The 20,549-nt window shown below is 44.0% G+C and overlaps 1 long non-coding RNA gene across 1 annotated transcript; it reads left to right on the plus strand.

The window, feature by feature from the left end:
- The first annotated feature begins 7,392 nt into the window (after nt 1-7,392).
- Nucleotides 7,393-19,101, plus strand: LOC145504515 (uncharacterized). Its single transcript, XR_014052261.1, has 3 exons — nt 7,393-7,460; nt 18,401-18,505; nt 18,839-19,101. It is a non-coding gene; the product is annotated as an uncharacterized LOC145504515 (long non-coding RNA).
- The last annotated feature ends 1,448 nt before the right edge of the window (nt 19,102-20,549 follow it).

The following is a 20,549-nucleotide window of genomic DNA, read 5'->3' on the forward strand; positions in this document are numbered from 1 at the left end:
TACTTACATTTTAACAAGCCTTGTATTCTACTTGTAAGTTAATTCAGAGAAATTAAAGGTATACAATTAGTCCCCAACATATGAAAACTCAAAGCTACTTGCATTTGTTTCAAAACTAAGTTAGTAAAGGTTTGGAATCATCGGAGCTTACTTAGGATGTAGTTCAAACAGCAGATTCGAAATAAATGATAAAATAAAAGAATAATCAGAACTTGAGTTAATTTTGTCACTTCATGTGACCTCTTGGAGATTTTTGTTTGTGTTTGAAATTTAAAACAGTAAAACAAAGTGTGAAATTTGAGTGCAGTATTGTTTTTTTGGTGAGCATAGTGTAGTTCAGGTAAAAATCAAAGATATTAATTCCAAATCCTTATTTACGCCTTTTACAATATTCTCTGAACTTTTATGAAGTTCACACTTTTGGAAGTCCTTTTTAATGTGTGACTTTTTTTTTTATCAAACTTTGGGGAAAAATTATTCTTTCTTTTCAATATCACCTAATCTACTAAAAATGCTGCTAAATGTGAGTATATCAGTGAAACAGACTATTCTAGGCAAATGAAGCTGTGTCCACAATAAGGACAAAGTTTGAAAGTTAATGTTAACTTTAGAGATATTGTGCAATCGAAAAGAAAGCATGCACATAAGAAGGTCAACTCATAATTTGTTCTTTGTCCTACATGATTTGTTTTCTGAATTATATTTTATTATTTGGTTTGAAATTTTAGATGAGGTTAATAAGAAACTAATGTTTGCAAAGGTCCAGAATCAACCTTGAACAATGTATGGTAAAAGTCATGATTAAAGATTGACACATAAAACTTATGGAGAAGGCCATTGACTATACAGCACAAAATGAAAGGAATGAATGTTTACATGGAAAAAAGAACCAAATTTTGAAGAATTCCAGGAGAAACAACAAGAGATTCCAGAAGAAACAAAAAGTCAATGTTTGAATATTTTGATCATTTCGACCAAGAACTGGACACTCATTCTAAAACAATGACTCAGATAATATCAATATTTTCTGTCATTCAGCCACTTCATCTTATTTTGCAGAATAAAAATGGAGATTACCAAGCATAGTAAAATAGTGAAGATACTCTAGTGGAAAAATTTGACTCTGGAGACGAATTAGAATCCACTAGCATCATTCTCCAAAAACAAAGTAGTATGTGATGTTACAATTTCCAGAATTTGTTGTGAAGTAGATTTTTAAGAATCTCCATCAAAGTATTTATGGGTTACTTCATGTAAAAGAGATTTTTCAAAATTAAAACTGATATAAAGAAGTAAAGACACATTGACAGATTATACTGTCTGTTTGACATGTATATATGAAGAAGATAATTTTGATGAAGTCACTGGCAAATTTATAAAAGTTAAGGCTTAAAAATAAATGTTATTGTTATTTATCTCATTATCGCAATAGATCAATAAGGGGTATGTTTTCTCCCTTTTTCAAAAAATATGTTGATATATTTAGAAAGCCTTTGTCTTTCTTTTTCCTTTTTGGTACTGTATTATTTATTTTATTTTTTATTATTTTACATTTTAATGACATGGTTGTACAAAGTTTAACAAAAGAAACTTTTCACTGTATTTCCCATCTGATTATTTTTCATCTTATTTCATACTGATTATTGAAAACAGTTTCTTCATATTGTGAAAAAGGTTAAATGTGATCCATTGCATGTATTAAGTATACTAGGTATACCACTGCACAAGATTGCTTTACTTGCTTGCTGCATGCCAAGGAATTAACACTCCCATGGACCAGTTCTCTACAAGTGACTTTTGCCAGTTGCTATATAGCTATTCCAGCTCCCTTGCTCTTTGGGTGTGGTAATTCTTTTTTTTTTTTTTTGAGGGGGTGTAGTAATTCTGAATCTTGTGTTTTGTGTCATTTGCAAGAGTTTCCTCGTGAGATTGAGACTCAGCTGCCCACTGTGGTAGCTGGCTTAATGGTAAACCCAGGGTCAACACCTTCCCTTCCCTGTATCTCTTCCTTGCGTCTCTACTGGTACTCTAGTACTTCCCACATACACTCAAATCCACATATGGGGGTCTGCTTCTGAGGGAACGATTATTATTTAATCCTAAACAGCCATTGGGTTGTTTTTTTTTTTTAGGTCAGTGATTTACTAAAGAAACTGAGACAATTTTCCTGCTTTTTCGTGATGTCATTTAACTTTTTCCTCCATCCCCAGTATTTCTGATAAACTGCAAGTTAGTTACAAAAGCTTGTTTAAAGTCATGTAAAACATTCCTGTTAAGATTATTTCATAGGTGATGCTTTTTATTTCATGCTACATAACATCAGAATGCATACCATATCTGTTAGTGATGTTAAAATTGATCAGTGGGTTTAGTTGGAGACAATCTGACTCCTTCATTGATAAGGTGTGTTTTCCCCCTTTATGACCTCTAAGTCAGTTGATAATTTGATATATTGCAAGCATCTAGTTCCTTACTGTGATAGGCAGAATTTGTGAATGTGTTATCTAGAAAGATGAATGACTGTAGATGGAATTAAGGGTGACAATCAACTGAAATTAAGATAAAGAGATTATCTTGGATCATCTAGGTGAGTCCAGTGTAAGCACAAAGTCAAAAGTGTTAGTCATTCAGTCATGTCCAACTCTTTGTCACCCCATGGATTATAGTCCGCTAGGCTCCTCTGTCCATGGAATTCTCCAGGCAAGAATACTGGAGTGGGTTGCCATTCCCTTCTCCAGGGAATCTTTCCAACCCAGGGATTGAACCCAGGTTTCCTGCATTGCAGGCAGATTCTTTACTCTCTGAGCCACCAGGGAAGCCCAGTGAAGCATAATGGTCTTTTAAAGTGGAAGAGGGAGGTATGAGAGGGAGGGCTCAAAGTCTGAAAGAGCTCTGAAGATGCTACACTGATGGCTTTGAAGAAGGAGAAAGAGGCATCTAGGCGAGGAATGCAGGTGGCTTCTAGAACCCATCTATAGGCTAGGGATCAGATTCTTCCCTAGGGCCTCATAAGGAACACAGTTCTTGTGATACTCTGATTTTTAGCCTGTTGAGACTCATTTCAAACTCCTGACCTCCAGAACTGTAAAATATTAAAATGTATATTGCTTTAAGCCACTAAATTTGTGATTACAGTAGCAATAGAAAATACATCTACAAAATTTTGATCAAATGTGTTTTTTAACCATTGCTTATCATCATCTAGAATATTATCCCATGAGGACTTGCAAAAAAGTGTTTTTCTAATACCATCATTCCATCAACATTTTCTAGTTGAAATTCTTTTATAAGGAAAGACCTTTCCTCATTGGCCAAGTGTACTTGGTTGCCTGCAATTTGGCAGGCAGTTTGAGTAGAACAAGCAGGCTAAAAGCTTTATATTTTCCTGTTAACTGACAATACTCAGACTTAGGAGTGGGTACAATTCAGTTCAGTTGCTAAGTCGTGTCCGACTCTTTGCAACCCCATGGACTGCAGCACACCAGACTTTCCTGTCCATCACCAACTCCCGGAGCTTACTCAAACTCATGTCCATCAAGTCGGTGATGCCATGCAACCATCTCATCTTGTGTCATCCCCTTCTCCTCCTGCCATCAATCTTTCCCAGCATCAGGGTCTTTTCAAATGAGTCAGTTCTTCGCATCAAGTGGCCAAAGTATTGGAGCTTCAGCTTCAGCATTAGTCCTTCCAATGAATATTCAGCACTGATTTCCTTTAGGATTGACTGGTTGAATCTCCTTGCAGTCCAAGGGACTCTCAAGAGTCTTCTCCAACACCACAGTTCAAAAGCATCAGTTCTTCAGCACTCAGCTTTCTTTATAGTTCAACTCTCACATTCATACATGACTACTGGAAAAACCATAGCTTCAGTAGTTGAGGCACGTGGGCTCAGTAGTAATGACTCCCAGGCTGTAGAACATAGGCTCAATAGTTATGGTGCACTGCTTAGTTGCTCCACAGCATGAGGGATCTTTCCGGACCAAAGATCAAACCTGTGTCTTCTGCATTGGCAGGCAGACTTTTTTTTAACCACTGAGCCACCAGAGAAACTCCTACCTAAGTTTTTTTTTTTTTGGATTAATTATGTATTTTTTACTTCGGCCATGCCACTAGGTTTATGGGATCTTAGTTCCCCGACCAACTCATGCCCTTGGCAGTGAAAGTGAAGAGTCCTAGTCACTGGACTGCCAGAGAATTCCCAACACCCAGGTCTTGATAAGCATCTTTGGTTTTGTAGTCATCTTATATTCTAGGTCATGTTCTTGGTTTATATCCTAAGGCCCAGTAATATGCCGGGAACTTGTCTTTGAATAGTGAAGTCTTCTCTGCTGCAGAACTATGAACACCAGAAGCCTACACTGAAGCTCTATTTTGAGACTAGTTGGAGATTCCACATGGTCTTTTTGTCGACCATGGACGCCTCCATCACCACTGGGTCTACTAGTTCATGTAGCTTATGGGTCAGGGCAGCTTTTACAGCAACCTGAACCAACTGTAGAGAATTCTTGAAGTAGGTAACCTTTTAAGTCACCCAGAAAACAGATTAGAGCAGTTTACCTAAGTGTAGGCTGACTTGCTAAGGGCTGTGACTCTTTCTTAGTTGTAGGAGGTAAAAGTACAATAACAGCCTTGACTCTAGGGTGGTGGGATGTCCTCCAATACCCTTTGCCATTAGATGACTAAAGTGTTGTTGATGTGGCAGTCCCCTTAATCCTTGTAGGGTTAATCTACTTACTCTCTGGCACACAAGTATCTTTCCAAGAGTACCTCTGTAACAGGATTAACATGATGCCATCAGCAGGGTGGATTGATATGATGATACTCTGTGGCAGTGTCAGAATGATCTGTGTTCCCCTGACATATATTGAGACGGAAAGGAGGATTACCACTGCCCTCGGGCAAGAAGATCAGTGTGTACTGCTGCTCATCCTAGGTGACTGTGAAACGAGAACTGTGAACTGCTGATCTTCCTTTTTGATGGGGACTGCAAAGAATACATGTGTGGAATCAGTAACTCCATAACCAAGTGCTGATTGTTTCTAGCAGAGGTAGCATATCTGGCACGATGGCTGTGATTGGTTATGTTTCCGATAGTCCACTACTGTCTACCATGATCTATTTTTTTGCAGGGGATACAATGATAAATTAGAGAGAGAGATGGTAAAAATGGGGCTTCCCAGGTGTCACAGTGGTAAAGAATCCATCTACCAATGCAGGAGACAAAAGAGACACAGATTTGATCCCTGGGTTGGGAAGATCCCCTGGAATAGGAAATGGCAACCCTCTCCAGTATTCTTGCTTGGAAATTTCCATGGACAGAGAAGCCTGGTGGGCTACAGTCCATGGAGTCACAGAGCCAGACACAACTGAGCGCACACACATGTAGTAAAAGCCACCACCCTGGCAGCCTTTAAATCACTGAGGGTGGAACTAATTCCTGCCATCCTACCCATGATGTAGCACTGCTTCTGATTCCTTCTCTTGGCCAGGGCAGGAGGCAGTTTCAGGGGATCTCACTTGATCTTTTATCATAGGGTGGATTTTACTATACGATGGACTTGGGCCAGGACTCCCTGTGTCATCTGGCCTTAAAACAATCCCAGTCCAACAAGGGAGCCATTATGGCATATTGGGCTCCCTGGTAAGAGTGCCTGTTCAGGCACTTTATTCAATAGCTCTTAAGGGACTTGGGTGTTCCCTTTCTTCAATATGCAATTAGTCTTGTAACTGGTTACAGGGCTTTTGGGGAAAAGGGGGTAATATGTATTGTATATATTTGCTATGACACATCAGCTCCTTCCTCAAAGGGGTCTGGCCTCTCCTTAAATTAATGGACTCTGGGTCTGAAAACCTGGTCAAGTCTAGAAACCAGACAAGGGACCATCAGTTTTCACCGTGACAATGGATTATCAGTCTCCATCTTCCATGCTCTTGTATTTTTTTGATTTATAAGTCTACGCTCTAGATAGCTGCCCATCTATCTCATCTCTGGGAATACTGTGGTCTGTTAGCCATCGCCACATATCCCTCTGTGGATCAGAGTCTCTGGTTACCATTCTACTTTTGTGGCCCATCAACCTTGCCTCTGATGCTTAAATGCTACCACTTGGCCTCTGAGAGTTCAGATTTCTATATTCCTACCACCACTAGGTAGACCAGTTCCATAGCTGCATCCTTACTATCAACTTGGCTTACAGAGGAAAGCTACCACTGAGTTTCTTCCAGTACATCTCTTATTATTCTACAATGCACAGTCACTCAGTAAGTGTGAAAGTGAAAGTTGCCCAGTCATTTTCAACTCTTTGTGACCTCATGGACTATATGGTCCATGGAATTCTCCAGGCCAGAATACTGGAGTGGGTAGCCTTTTCTTTCTCCAGGGGATCTTCCCAATCCAGGGATTGAACCCAGGTCTCCTGCATTGCAGGTGGATTCTTTACCAACTGAGCTATCAAGGAAGCCCCTCCACTTAGTAAATTGAATGTCTTTTAGCCCTACTACAGGACTTAGTCCATTGGTGGCTGTCTGGCCTTACATCATAAATCCATTCTAGAATACCCACCACTCTGAGCCTCTGACCTCTTCCACAACACTTTGCCAAGGTAGCTATGGTATTTCCACCTCATTTACTGGAGGCCATTGTCATCTCTAGCAACATATTAAGGTTCACTTTGAACTTCCTTGTCAGGCTATTAAGTCTTGAGTGATAGGAGCACCCACTTCAACAACTATCTCCTATCCAGCCTTATAGTTTTCTTCCACCCATGGTCCAACACCCTCATCTTCTAGTTGCTTCTGAAACTATTTATTAGTCAGTTCCTGTTGCTTTGATGGTGAATAATCTGTTATCTTCAATATAAGGGCCAGTACTACTCCATCTTTGCCAACAAAGGTCTGTATAGTCAAAGCTATGATTTTTTTCAGTAGTCATGTATGGATGTGAGAGTTGGACCATAAAGAAAGCTGACACCAAAGAATAGATGCTTTTGAACTGTGGTGCTGGAGAAGACTCTTGAGAGTTCCCTGGACTGCAAGATCCAGCCAGTCCATCCTAAAGGAAATTAGTCCTGAATATTCATTGGAAGGACTGATGCTGAAGTGAAGCTCCAATACTTTGGCCATCTGATGCGAAGAACTGACTCATTGGAAAAGACCCTGATGCTGGAAAAGATTGAAGGCAGGAGGAGAAGGGGACAACAGAGGATGAGATGGTTGGATGGCATCACCAACTCGATGGACGTGAGTTTGAGCAAGCTCTGGGAGTTGGTGATGGATGGGGAAGCTTGGTGGGTGGCAGTCCATGGGGTCACAAAGAATCAGACATGACTGAGTGACTGAACTACTCCATCTAGTCATTATGAGATCATTCTGTAGTTTTTGGACTGGATGTCATGGGCAGTGGGGTGGGGTGGCATGGTTGGAAGCAGGAGGACCATTATCTTGGAGAGCATTTGTTTTGGGTGAGGACTTGGCCTGATATCCTGGCAATGGGAAGCTTCTCATGTCTATGAGGGGAAGGGAGGTATTTGTGACACCATTACAGGGTCCAGGAGAATGTGGCAGTCTGAAGTTCTTAAATCTGAATCCCAAGTCTCAGGGTCTCTTCTGCCCTTTGGACCCTAACTTTAGCCCATGACTTACCAGGCCTGTGGATTCAGCCTCTTTTGTAACCCGGCCTTGCTTACAATCAAATTTTGGGCTGATTTTTGACACAGTCTGTCTTGCAGTTGTAAGAGATAAATGTTTCTTTGTTCTATGGAGCCCTTTTAGTTTTCATAATATGCTCTGAGTTGCTAGTGGACTTTATTAAGCCTATCAGATTCTCTTTCTTTGAGGCTTCTTGCGGCAGATAACAAAAGTTAATCAACTCCATGATCCTTATAGTTACGTTGCCTCCATATCTTTCAATCGCTGGAGCTATTACATAGCTTGGATTCCCTTTCCACTTATTTATCTGCCCAGCCCACCCATCACAGGTAAGAGTCATGAATTGTGATGCTGCTAAAGCCTCCCACTTTCCACCAGAAATGGGATTTTTTTTGCCATCTGGCTGGCTAGCCATTTAATTCTGGAATTTCCTGCTGACATTTGCTTTCTCGGGGGGGTCAGTTACCAACTACTCAGTTTGGATTTCCCTGAAAGTATATCCTGAGACAAGAATTGGGGTGTGAGTCATTTATTTGGAAGATGATTCTAGGAGACACAATGAGGAATACAGAAATGAGTCAGGAAATGGAGAAAAGCTAGTAAAAGTTAAGCTAATAAGTGGGTTGCCTCTATCATCACCTGGAGCTCAGAACAAGCGAAGACCCCCTGAGATCCAGGAGGCGGGAGGACTTACCACCAACTCCCAACTCTTCTTGGGTTAGGTTGTTTCTAGGGCGTTAACTCCTCAGCATTTCCGGCCTGCCTTGCCCGTACCTGAGAAGACTGCAGCGCTAGAGAGAGTTCTCAGGCAGACACATAAGAGGCTGTTGGCACTGTGTAGGTAGGGTAGGGCTCCAGGCAGCTGACATCTCCCTTATGATCCCAACAACCTCCTTGCTGGTGTCTCCCAGGGCTCCTAGCTGACCACGCTATTGTGCTGTTTCAAGTCCTACAATGACTTCTCATGTTCTCAGGATGAAGTAGCTGCAGTTCCCTGAGAGCCAGTGAAATGCCAGCTGTTGTATAAAGGTCTGTTCTTGCATTAGTACGTCTTAGCTTTATAAGAGCCTCGTCATGTTCATTCCACTGAGGAGAAAACAGTCCCAAAGAGGTTTGAATGCCTCTGTCTAGCACGGAGAAACTTGTCCATAATCTTGCCCCTGGCTCCTCCTCCCTCTGAGCCCTCTCCTTGTCTCAGCCATACCAAGCCACTTACAGTTCCCTAAACAGAATCGTCTTCATACCTTTCTACGATTCTCTGTGCAGTTTCTTTGTCTAGAATCCTTTTTCCTTTTAATATCTTGCAAATATCTTCCTATCCTTTAAGACTCAGCTGAGGAGACACCTCCTCTAGGGTCCTGCCCTGCCAGGCTGAGTTAGCCCTCCTTGGTGCTGCCACAGTCTCTCTGCTCCTATCAGACCACTGCCCTCTTGGTGTTCTGTTGGCCTGTTTGTGTGTTTGTGTGCCTGTCAGGATATCCCTCAGTGGATTTTTGCCAGGTGAATGAAGGATCAGCTCATTCATCTTAGTTCTCACTCTTTGTTAGTTTGTGCTGTTTCCCCACTTTTTCACATTCCTAAGTTTTTTTCCATGGCCAAGGGGTAGGCTTCTAGGGAGGCAGCCATCTCTGATCTCTTCCCTGGATTGGAAGCTCCTGGAGGGCAGGAAACAGTGGCGCTCTCATCACTGTCTCCCAACACCTAAGCCAGGCCTGGCTGGAGAGGAGACTGCAGGGGTCGACACACACAGCTGACTAGATGCGTGCCTGCACTGTGCTGTGTGCTGTGGAGATGAACAAAGCAAACAGACCTCGTCTCTGTCCTCAACTCTGGTTTCCTCCGCAGCTGACCCTGAGATAAGGGCTCTTGTGTAAACAGGTTATCTGAGGGGAGATCCAGAAGGCACTTCCCCAGGGCAGAGAGGAAGTGAGGCGGAGCGCCACCTGACGGTGTCCCCACAGTGAGCAGCTGGAGCTTATATCGCGCCGGAAAACCCTGGAGAACACGCGCCTTGGAGCCCTCCGCTGAGGGTGAGGGGGTGGGGTTTATACAGGAACTCAGTCGGTCAGTTGAGAACCAGCAAGGGGGTGGGGTGGGAAAATGGGCTCTGGTAGCCAGAGGAAGCCCTTTACGGAAAGCAGTGGAGATGCTGGTGGTGGAAGAGTTAGGACAAGGGCTGTGGGTGGGCGTGTGCAGAGTGAGTGGTACCTCCAGCCATAGCCAGTTACATAAACATGTCATTAATGTACAGCCAGGCTCCAGGTGAAAATTCCAAGAAGCAGGGAGGTGATGTCAATGAGAGAAATGCTTGGGTGGAAGGCAGTTGCCTCTTAAAGAGTTGCATACCCTCTGCTTTGCTACTCCCTCTTACTCTGATAGAACCTCACTGCTAGTCTTAAGGAGGTAGGGTGTGTGTAGGGGAGTGGTCTCTAATCCTGGCCTGCTGTCAAAGTTGTTAGACCCCTCAGTGTAGGGACTGTGGTGGGTGGAGATCGTGTGCCCAGTATATGTGGGAATGAGAAGACTTTTCTGCTCCAGCCACTTGTCACCACGTAGGCGCCTCAGTCAGTTCGGTTCAGTTCAGTCGCTCAGTAGTGTCCGACTCTTTTCGACTCCATGGACTGCAGCACACCAGGCCTCCCTGTCCATCACCAACTCCGGGAGCTTACTCAAACTCATGTCCATTGAGTTGGTGATGCCATGCAACCATCTCATCCTCTGTCATCCCCTCCTCCTCCTGCCTTCAATCCTTCCCAGCATCAGGGTCTTTTCCAGTGAGTCAGTTCTTCACATCAGGTGGCCAAAATATTGGAGTTTCAGCTTCAACATCAGTCCTTCCAATGAATATTCAGGACTGATTTCCTTTAGGATGGACTGGTTGGATCTCCTTGCAGTCCAAGGGACTCTCAACAGTCTTCTCCAACACCACAGTTCAAAAGCATCAATTCTTCAGTGCTCGGCATTCCTCATAGTTCAATTCTCACATCCATACATGACTACTGGAAAAACTATAGCTTTGACTAGACGGACCTTTGTTGGCAAAGTAATGTATGAGAATGATGTAGGATCAGATCTTTTTTTAAAAAAGAAGGGTGGTAATCTAGATATTTATGTATAATCTCCCAATTTTAAATACACTGGGTTGAATAGTGTCCCTGCCAAATTCCTGTTCATGTGGTACTTCTGAACATGACCTTATTTGGAAATAGGGGCTTCGCATATATAAGATGGAGTCCTATGGTTTATTATTTATTTATTTAAATATTTATTTTTATTTATTTACTTTATTTGGCAGTGCCAAGTCTTAGTTTCGGCATGTGGGATCTTCAACCTTCGTTGTGGCGTGTGGGGTGTTTAGTTGCCGCTTCTGAACTCTTAGTTGTGGCATGCGGGATCTGGTTCCCTGATTAGGAATGAAACAGGAACGTGGAGACCTGGCCACTGAGCCAACAGGGAAGTCCCAGTCCTGTGGTTTAGAGCGGACCCTAATTCAATGCCTGTGTCCTTATATGAAGAGAAAACAAGGATTGAGATACACAGAGGGAAGACGGCCATGTGAAGACGGAGGCAGAGACTGGACCTGTGCCGCCACGTGCTAAGGAGTGCCAAGGATTGCCAGCATCAACCAGCGTGTGTGTGTGTGTGTGCTTAACTGTGTCTGACTCTTTGCGATCCATGGACTGTAGCCCATCAGGCTCCTCTGTCCACGGGATTCTCCAGGCAAAGATACTGGAGTGGGTTGCCGTTTCCTTCTCCAGAGGATCTTCCCAACCCAGGGATCAAACCCGCATCTCCCGTGTCTCCTGCATTGGCAGGCAGATTCTTTACCACTGAGCCACCTGGGAAGCCCTAAGAGAAGGAGGGAAACCTAGAGTGACCTCATCAAGCAAATGTAGGACCTTCTTGAAGGAGGGAGATCAACACTGCCACTCCTCCTGATTCAGGGAGGAGGCTTCCCTAGAGCCTTTGGTTGTGGGGTAATGGAAGGGCAAGGCACTACCCACACCTTGATTTTGAACTTCAGCCTTCAGAACTGTGAGAGAATAAATTTCTATTGTTTTAAGCCAACCAGTTTGTAATACTCTGTTGGCAGCCTTCAGAAACTAATACAGTTGACAGTGGCTCATTTTCAAAAGCTTTGTGTTGAGTCCATGGTGGGGTGGGTAAAACACTTCTGGAGGCTGACCCTGGTCCTTGAGTTGCCAGTTTGCACCCTTGGCTTTGGGACCTACGTGACAGAGGGGAGGGGAGCTGCAGGTGGAGCTGCTAGTGGCTCCTGGACTGGCAGGAAAGACTTCCCAGGGGAGGTGGGCTGGATGTCCCAGGGTGTCTGGGGGAAGGGGGACTTGAGGGAGCTGGGGAGAGAAGCTGGCAGGAGGTAAATGTGAATTGGTTGGGGGCGAGTAAAAGATGGAAGTGCTGGGTTATGCTGAAGTTTGGGGCTTATTTGACAGAGGGTGTGGAGATGGCCATGTCCAAGATGGAGAGGACGAGCAGTTTGGGTGGAAGTCAGCTCAGGTTTTAACCTTTTGAGTTGGAGGTTTCTGTGGGACACACAAGTGGAGATGGATGGGGCATCTGGGCATGTGAGTCTGTGCTTAGGAGAGATCTCTGGGCTGGAGACAGAGGTTTCAGGAATTGTCAGCAGGGAAGAAGAGTCTGCCAAGCAGAGATGTGGCTGGAGAGGAAGGAGGGAAACCTGGGATGACCTGATCAAGGGGACATGGGACCTTCTCAAAGGAGGGAGGTCATCACTGCCACAGGCTGCCAAGGGGCTGCTTTAGCAAATAGAAACCAGGTTTTCTTTCATTTGCTTGTTTGAAAAACTCTCAAAGCTTTCTAGACAGAGTCAGAGACAGGAGGGGACAAGGACTCTTGTTAGGGGCAGGGATGGAAGCCAAGGGAGGGAACTGGGAGAGGAGAGTGGGGGCTGCAACGCTGCAAGTGTGTGGAGGAGGCAAAGACCGGGGGAGGGTGACCTGCTGGAGCTGGAGGGCAGGTGTGAGGGGGTGTCTGGAGAAGGAGGAGCTGATGGATGAAGAGGGGTGTGGGTTGCAGGGTGGCTTTGGGCAGGAGGAAGGATCCCGGTTTTTGAAGGGACAGAAAGACAGGGGCAAGGGTGGTGGAGGATGCTGGCAACTGGTGAAGGGGAAAGCCGGAGGGCAGGTCATCTGTTCTGGGGCCACAGCTGACGGGCGGAGTCTGGGGTCATCTGTGAGACTGAGGGCTGGTGCACAGGAGAGAGCCCCATTGGCCACCAGTGGGCCCAGCAGAGCTCAGCAGGGCCTCCTTGAGGGAGCCCCAAGCTCACTTTCCTACACCGGCCTCACTGTTCTGGGCACACATCCTTCTTGAAGGGCATGGCTGGGGGGCACCACGGGTTCTGTCCACCAGTTACTGTTGTTGGCTGAAAAGACCAACCCATGTGGGGGTGTGCATCCCCCCGGGGGTCTCCAGCACTCCAAGGCGTGGCAGCAGATGCCACTGAAGTCTCCATTGAGCGTCTGCTGTGTCCGAAGTGCTGAAATACCTTCATTTGTTTTACTCTTTGAAATAATCCTGAAAGAGTATTATTCCTTTTTTAAGTAATAATAAAGGAGCTCCTTGCTTGGAGCTTCTGTGCACAGGGCTGGCCCTTCAAATTTGTCACCTCATTCCACCCTCCCATCTGCCTTGTTGAGGAAGAAAGGACCATTGTTATCCCCATTTTGCAGATGAAGAGGGTGGGGCGGGGGAGGGAGTCTAAGTATCTGAGCCAGGGGCGCCCAGCTGCACCTGGGGCCCAGCTCTGGGAGACTACATGCTTCCCTCCTCCTGTGCCAGCATGTGCCCCTCCCTTGCCACCTGTTTGTTGTGTTCCCTGTCCAGATGTTTGTTCCTGACAGCGACGGTGGGCCCATCTGACAGACTTCCCAACGCGGTCCAGCGCTGACCTTTCAAGCCCTGCAGCAAGCCGCTTGAGAGCAAAACATGCTGCTAGCCACTGCCGAGCCCCTGCCAAGTCATGGCATCAGGCTGCGCTCCGCTAGACAGTGGAACCCAATTTTAGCCCCTGGGCTGAGTAGGCACTTCCTGTCTCCCGCTGAGTCAGCCAGCCATGGAAGGAAAGGTCAAAGGACCTGATTTTAAGTTCTGGCTCTGGTCTTCCCTGGCTCAAGTCCGTGTGCCAAGTCACTGAATCCCTCTGAGCCTCAGGTTCCCCATCTATAGGATGGAGGGAATATTTTCAGCAGCACTGAGCAAACTTGGAAACCAAGGTCCCCCTGCATGTTTTGAGGTTATTATTTTTCAATAATGATTTTGTTAGTTACAGGAGAATCTCCACTAGTATTTATATAGAGCAAACAAGCTGTTATTACTCCCAAAACATGATATAAAAATTATCTTTCATACAGCAAAAGAAAAAAACTAACAAGATGAAAATCTCTTCATGTTTTAATTCACATTAGTTTTTTAAAATTACAGCATTACAATTGAGAGATTAAATTATCAATTCACTTGGTATATTTAGAAATTAAGTTACAGAATGATACAAATCACAGACTAGTTCAAAAGTCACATACCTATCTAAACTGAACTCTCCTTTCCCTTGTGACTCATTTGTCTTGATTGTTCTTTTTATTTATTTATTGAAAATTTATTTATTTATTTTAATTGGAGGCTAATTACAATATTGTAGTGGGTTTTGCCATACATTGACATGAATCAGCCATGGGTGTACATATGTCCCCCATCCTGAACCCCCCTTCCACCTCCCTCCCCATCCCATCCCTCAGGGTCATCCCAGTGCACTGGTCCTGAGGGCCCTGTCTCATGCATCAAACCTGGACTGGTGATCTGTTTCACATATGGTAATATACATGTTTCAATGCTATTCTCTCAAATCATCCCACCCAAGCCTCCTCCCACAGAGTCCAAAAGTCTGTTCTTTACATTTGTGTCTCTTTTGCTGTCTCGCATATAGGGTCATCGTTACCATCTTTCTAAATCCCATATATATGCGTTGATATACTGTACTGATGTTTTTCTTTCTGACTTTCTTCACTCTGATTGTTCTTTTAAAATTCTTTTTATTTCCTAACACTGGATTTTACTTATTTGTCTTGTTTATAATCTGATGTCCAAATAAAATGATAGTGCAAAAAAAAGAGATACATATACTTTTAAAGTGTGATGTGCCAACCAAGTTTAAATTTTTCCCACTAATTAGGATTCAGATTTCAGAGTAGGCAAACATTTTGGTTGATTTTGTGATATGTGTAAAGGTTAAAAAGGGCAAGGGAGGAGGAAGATACCTGTAAATAATTTCCCAGAAAAAACTTAAAAAATAGATAACGAAGTTTTTAAATGGATAAAACGTTCTAACCTGTTGTCACAAGGTAGAAAAACACAATAATTGTTGGCTTTTATGCTGAGTGCTAGTCTAGCACGTTATATACGTTATTTCATTTAATCCTCACAACAACCCCGTGAGACAAGTAAGTAAAGTGAGGCAGCGAAGTTAACCCAGCCAGGAAACGACCTAGTGACGATTCCGCGTCCTAACAGTTGACCACAGTCCTCTCTCTTCCTCAGTTCCTTCGTCAATGAAATGGGTTCGCCGTACTCTATCGCAGGCTCAAACAGCACCCGGAGGGGTCACTGTCAGGATTAGCAGTGCTTAGCCCCCCTGTGGCTCTGGGGCTTCCAGGCTCACCTTTACTGAATGTCTGGCTGCCTGTCTCCCCTCTCTTCATTTTACTGCCTTCACTTTCATCTTTTGTCTGTGTGTGTGTGTGTGTTTTTAGCCCTCTCTAGGTCTTTCTCCCCGTCTCCTTACCCTCTTCCACCCCCATCCCAAGACCCTCTGTCTTCTCCGCCTGTCCTCTGCTGCCCCCGTGTGGCCCTAGATGGAAAGGTCGCTTCTCTCGGGCTCCACCCCTTCCGGGCTCCGCGCACCTGAGCACGCAGCTGGGGTGAGCCTGGTGCATCCAGAGGTGATGCCACGCTGGAGGCTCACCCTCTGCCCGCTTCAGACAAGGGTGTGGGTTTGGCACTCAGCCTTGGACTTGGCTCCCCGCCTCCCCCCGCCCCCGGACCTATCTGACCTCATCTAGGTGCAGGGGACAGAGGCCTGGCTCTCACCTCGGTTCTGTGTGACTCCCCCCACGCCCCAATTCTCCGCTGCCCGCGAGAACGCTACGCTGCTCGGCTCCTTCCTGAGCTTCAAGCCCGAGGAGGGCTTCGGCCGATCTGGGTGTGCAAGCGTCCCGTTGCCTCTGAAATTCGGTGAAGTTTGAACTGAGAAACTGTGACGGTTTTTCGCTAGCCTCATCACCCTAAGGACCGCTCTGCCCGCCACACCCAGTGGTCTCCCTTTTAATTGTTGCGGTTGTAACTGCAGGTCGCGGTGGTCACTATGAGTACACAGGGGAATTTATTCGCCTTCGTGGTCTGAAAGCGCGGGCATCTCTGGATTCCTTTCTTACACTCCCCAGCCCATTCGAGGTATTCTCCCGTTGGAAACCTGATGAACATCCTCTTCTTAAACTGTTTTATATGATTTCACAATATTTAACTCACATGCTTAAATATATTTTAAAACTGTATTAGGCATGTGCAGTCTTTGTAGAAAGATTAGAAAACACAGCAAAGGACTTCCAACCAAAGATGACAGGCTGGACACGTATGTTCTTTTCCTGAAACTCCACTAAAATGACAGCAAAAAGATTTGATTAATAGATTTAAAGCCGCAAGGACTTAGTGAACAGGAGAGGAGATGCCAGCAGCAAGGAAGCTAGGAGCTCATTTGAGTCAAAAGACTTCAGAAAGCTGCATGTTACACCCCCACTGGTCTATGCAAGCAATTGGGTTTACACTGGGAACCCTCCAAAAGCTCAGGCACTTCTAGAAGTAGGTGGGCTGAAAAAAGAGAGCAGTAGACAGACCACCTGATTGGTAGCTCAGCTACCCCTGTTCAATTCCTGGGTTGAGAAGATCTTGGGTCGGGAAGATCCCCTGGAGAAGGGATAGGCTACCCACTCCAGTATTCTTGGGCTTCCCTGATGGCTTAGCTGGTAAACAATCCGCCTGAAATGCAGGAGACTTGGGTTCGATCCCTGGCTTCAGAAGATCCCCTGAAGGAGGGCATGACAACCCACTCCAGTATTCTTGCCTGGGAATCCCCATAGGCAGAGGAGTCTGGCGGGCTACAGTCCATTGGGTTGCAAAGAGTTGGACATGACTGGATGACTAACCACACCACACAGGGAGTTAGTCAAAGGCAGGGTAGCCTGATGCACTGCAGTTCATGGGGTCATAAACAGTCAGACATGACTTAGCAACTCAACAACGATGCTCCTAAGGCCCACTTGACTTCACACTCCAGTACTATATTTTTAATTTATTTTTATTGTAGTAAAATATACATAAATGTTATCATTTTAATTATTCTTAAGTGTACAACTCAGTGGCATTAATTACATTCATACTGTGGGGCAAACATCACTGTTATCCATCTTCAGGACTTTCTCATCATCTCATACTGAAATTCTGTACCCATTAAATACTAATTGCCCATTCTCTCTTCCTCTCAACCCCTGGTAACAACTGTTCCACTTTCTGGTTCTATAAATTTGGCTATTCTAGATACTTTTTATATGTATCTGGATATTTGTCCTTTTGTGACTGGCTTATTTCACTAAAGTACAGTGCCTTGGGCTTCCCTGATGGCTCAGTGGTGAAGAATCCACCTGCAATGTGGCAAACCTGGGTTCGATCCCTGGGTTGGGAAGATCCCCTGGAGGAGGGCACGGCAGCCCACTCTGGTATTCTTGCCTGGGAAATCCCATAGACAGAGGAGCCTGGGGGGGTAAAGTCCATGGGGTCCCAAAGAGTCGGACACAACTGAGCGACTAAGCACAGCATGGCAGCTAGATGACACCCATCCACCCCCGTCCCTCCCCTCGCCCACCCAAGTGGGCAGGAAACTAGAGGATTATTCTTTGGAGAGTATAAAACAGGGGGTCTCTGACCTGGGGGAAACAGAGACCTGAGGGCAGGAAAGAAGGAGATTAAGTGACTGTTTACATCCTGAATGTCTGTGGAATCCCCAGGACAATGCCCCTTTCCCTGCCCGCCTCAGCTCCTGGCACCTGGCCAGGCAGGCATCTTGAAGCAGAAGACTGGAATATGATCCTGGGACGAGGGCAGCACCTAATGAAATGGCCCAGTCAGACCTCTGGCAGACTTCATCCCAGGGGTGGCCACTGTCAACAAGCCCCAAGCCCCACAGCTCCCAATCAGCTTTTTAATTTTTTCTTTTAACTATTTTTTTTGGGGTGGGGGTGCTAATTTCAGACTTATAGACAAATCGCAAGAATTCCTGTCTACTCTTCACCAAATTCCCCTATGTTCCTGTTATTTTTCTACTAAACATAAAGTTCTTTTATCACTGAATAATTCAGTGAGTGTTTCTCAAAACCAAGGACGTTCTTTTTAACATGGAAATTAACATTGTTTCAGGGCTGTCATCTTATCTACAGACCTTATTCAGATTTCGCCAGATGTGCCAACAATATCCTTTAAAGAAGAAAAGGCCAGATCATGTGCTGCATTTAGTTATCATGTTTCTTATCATCTGAAGCAGTTCCTCAGTATTTCTTTGCCTTCATGATATTGACAATTTTCTCCAAGAGTTCAGGACAGGTATTTTTCAGAATGTCCTTCAGATTGTGTTTCTGATGTTTCCCCCTGATTTATGCACTGTTGGCAGGAACACTGCAGAAATGGTTCAGTTCTTGATGCATCATTCAGGAGGCCCATGGCATCTCTTCATCCCATTGCCAGTGATGTGAACCTCAATCAAGTGCTTAAGGAGGTATGTGTCACATTTCTCCAGTGTTATTGGTTTCCCCTTTATAATTAATATCTATCACTCACTAGTTTTAGTATCATCGATTCTTTCTTAAACCATTCTTATCATGATGCTATCTGGTGGTAATTTTTTAATTCCATAATTCCTTTTATATTTATTAGTTGGGTTTCTGGGATAAGGAAGAGCTTCCTTTAATTACCATATATTTATTTATAAAGTTACATCAATGTGGACTCATGGATTTTATTTCAATCAGTGAGTTACAATCTGTTACTACTGTAATCTCTCTGAGTCTACATCTATATCTACTTAATATATCTACTCAATATATTCCAGGTTTATCCTGTAGGAGCTCCTTTAGGCTGGTTCTTGTGTCCATCATTATGTCATTCTTTGAGCACAGCTGTCACGGAGATGTTCTGGCCTCATCTACTACTTTCGCTGCTCTGGTTCAGGAATCAGACATTTCTTCAAGGACCCTTCATTCTTTCAGTAATGCTTCAAATAAAGACAACAAAGGATCACCAGAGAGCCAAGGAAGGTGTCTAGTAGAAAAGATAGAGACAAGACAAAATAAAGCAAACAAGCAAACAAATGGATAACGGCTACTTGGCAGAAACAGATTGTATATGGAGATAAACACTTAAAAAATATTCAACACACTATCGTGCATGTTTTCAGAGAGGAGAAGCTATTGCATCCATTAAAGGACAGGATGCCATAAAGAGAATGATTAGTGAAGAAACAGATATTGGGTGTTAAATACTTGAGAGTGTGAATGAAAAACTCAATTGAGGGGCTATGAGATAAAGCTGAGGAGATAACCTAAAATGGAAGCAAAAAAAAAAAAGGTAGAAAACATAAGAGCAAAAATAAAACAGAGGTCCAAAATCTGAAAGATAAAAGTTCTGGAAAAAGAGAAGAGAGAAAATGATGGTGAGGTCCATGGAAAGAAGGGGCTGGGTGTTGGTGGACATGGGCAAACCTGCTACTGCTAAGTCACCTCAGTCGTGTCCGACTCTGTGCGACCCCATAGATGGCAGCCCACCAGGCTCCGCCGTCCCTGGGATTCTTCAGGCAAGAATACTGGAGTGGGTTGCCATTTCCTTCTCCAGTGCATGAAAGGGAAAAGTGAAAGTGAAGTCGCTCAGTCGTGTCCGACTCTTAGTGACCCCACGGACTGCAGCCTACCAGGCTCCTCCGTCCATGGGATTTTCCAGGCAAGAGTACTGGAGTGGGGTGCCATTGCCTTCTCCAGGGCAAACCTGGCCTTTTACCAAATGAGGGATAGAGTTAACAGGTATTTGAAAACTTCTGGGTAGGGGTGTGCTGAAAAAATTTTAACAACTAGCCATCTAAAAATATATGCATGTGTATGCATCCATAATTTTATTATAAATTTTTACTGATAGGAGTAAAAAGTTTGCAACAATAAAATATGTAATATTCTTTATTATTAATTCTATCTATCTAATTGATTCTCACAGGATAGTTTCACTGATATTTGTCAAATTTTTACATGTGTGGCTAACTGATGGTTGTCATTCAATCATTATTTGACAAAGAGAGATGCATTCCAATATGCTCTTTTCTCACTTAAATTTAGTCAATAAATCAGATGTATGTTCTTCTGTGAAATTGTTGCCTAAAATTCATACAAATTATTGAAATTAGATTTAAACCTCTTTCAGCTTCAGTACTACACATTTTGGAATTTTACCCGTTTGTCAGTGATGTCAATGATTTTTTTTTTCTGCATTAGATAATAGCTTTCAAAGCTGGAAAAATATCTCCTGAATATTTTATGGATTTACAGTGTAACAGCTAAAGACCTGACATGTTAATAATCTGCAGTATTAACGTTTTCTCCTTCACTTTCCTAGGTGTGGACCACAGTACAGCAAACTCTTTCTGTAAAGAGCCAGAGAGTAAATATTTTAGCTTCCTATGGTTTCTCTTGGGTATTATCCTTTTGTTATTTTTTTTTAGCATTTAAAAAATGCAAAAATCATTCTCAGGTCACCATACAAAAATAACATGTCTGTGG

The sequence above is a fragment of the Giraffa tippelskirchi genome, chromosome 5, assembly GCF_054371585.1.
Source record: "Giraffa tippelskirchi isolate mGirTip1 chromosome 5, T2T-mGirTip1v1.2.pri, whole genome shotgun sequence".
NCBI lineage: Eukaryota > Metazoa > Chordata > Mammalia > Artiodactyla > Giraffidae > Giraffa > Giraffa tippelskirchi.